Raw genomic sequence first — 1,751 nt, 5'->3', positions numbered from 1 at the left:
ACCCACTGGCCCGCGGGAGAAAGGTGAGGCTGTCTGCTCCGGGAAAAGGTGCAGCCTCCAGCACCCGTGGGAACGCCCTAGATGGCCTGGGCTTGGCCGCGGGCGGGCGGAGAGCTTGCCTTCTCTGGGTCCCCTGAGACCCCCTCCCTAGCTCTCTGCCGTCTTGCCTAGCGGTGCACAAGAAATCTCGAGGGTTCAGCCACGACCACGCCCAGAACAACCCCAGCCCTTTCCAGCCCCTCTCCCCCAGGATGGCTGGTAGGAAGCGCAGGACTGTTAGATATCTCGGGGGAGAGACAGACCTAGGTCCTTGGCGTCCTAGAGAAAGAATTCACTCAGAAGCCTGGTGTGTGATCCCAGTGAGTTTGTAGAGGACAGAAGGGGCACAAATACGCAGGACCGCAGCCCAAGCCCAGGAGCTCTGAGCCAACAGGACCAGATTCAGAGAGGTTGGAAACAAGAGGCCTGGTTCCAGGGGCAGCAGGTCCACAGCCACCATGGCCTGCCCTCGAGCCCACGATCAAGTGGCATCGAAATCTGTGAGCCAGTGAGTGTCTAGCAGAGAAATGCCTGCGTGGACAGTCTTCCTGCCCGTGCTCTAAGAACACAGAAGGGCCTCCCGTCTGCCACCACTTGTGCCTGCACTGTGGACCACCTTGAGGCAAACTGGTCCTGGGCTTGTAGGAGGGTGTAGGGAGGACAGGAGGGGCTCTAGGGGGAAGGGATTTGGGCTGGGGACACAATTCCCTTTATATTCATCCAAAAGCATTACCATCCAGGCAGGAGTTATTTAACACAGATCAATAACTCTGATCTGTGACTGGGAGATGACTCAAGGTAAGTTTATTGGAAAAGTCTGCAGACTACTAATAGAGGGACCTGAGGAACAGCATTGTTGTCTTTTACATCACTTGAGTAAATCTTAGTGGCATTTGACTCATCGTAAACTCTTCTGTCGGCCTACTAGAATTAGTGTAAGACAGGAGTGCTCACCCTAATAAGGGTTCCCACCCTCCAAGGCTGAGCCAAGTTAGAAACCCCAAGTTGGAGAAAGAAAGAGGAATTTATTAGAAGGTCCCAGCTAGGAGACCGAGGGCAATGCAGACAGTCCACGTGGTGTCCTCTTTGAAATCCGAATCCATAGAGAATCTCGAGCTTTTCCTTTGAATTTTCACTTTGAAGAGTCGCATATAAATGTTTTACATTAACTCAGGTTTCAGAGTAACCATGAGAAACAACTTCAGACGAAGCGCAAGCAAGCAGAACAACACAGGTCTTTAAGTCTTAGGTCGGTTCCAGGACCTCTTTGCTGACTAACTAGTTATCAGGGATTATCTTTTCATCACTAAGAGTCAAACAAAAGAAAAATTTAAACGAGTCAAGTAATAGAAGCCCCTCAGAGCTCTCTGGCCCTCCCTGGTGACATCTGGAGGCAGATGTCAATCTGTCTGCACTCTGATTGGTCTGCAGACAGACCAATCTGTCTGCTCTGAGCCATGAATTGAGGTACAGAAATCCCACAGAGATTGCTGTAAGTATGTTAAACACACTGCCCTTCAGTCAATTCTGGCTCATGAGGGACTGGTAGAAATGTCCCTGTGAATTTCTAAGTTAGCCTTAGGCTAACTGCATTTAGTATGTGCCTGGTCTTGGCACAAGGGACTCCATTTTGAATCCGGCACCTTCTTGGGTCTCAGAACTCACCTCTCATGGGCCTCCCTCACATCGGCCTCCCCTCCCCTCGCTGAAAA

This window comes from Echinops telfairi, unplaced genomic scaffold (assembly GCF_000313985.2).
Source record: "Echinops telfairi isolate 266 unplaced genomic scaffold, ASM31398v2 ScPeMD7_7441;HRSCAF=8479, whole genome shotgun sequence".
NCBI classification, from domain to species: Eukaryota; Metazoa; Chordata; class Mammalia; order Afrosoricida; family Tenrecidae; genus Echinops; species Echinops telfairi.
The sequence above is the reverse complement of the archived record's forward strand: the minus strand, read 5'-3'. Positions refer to the sequence as shown.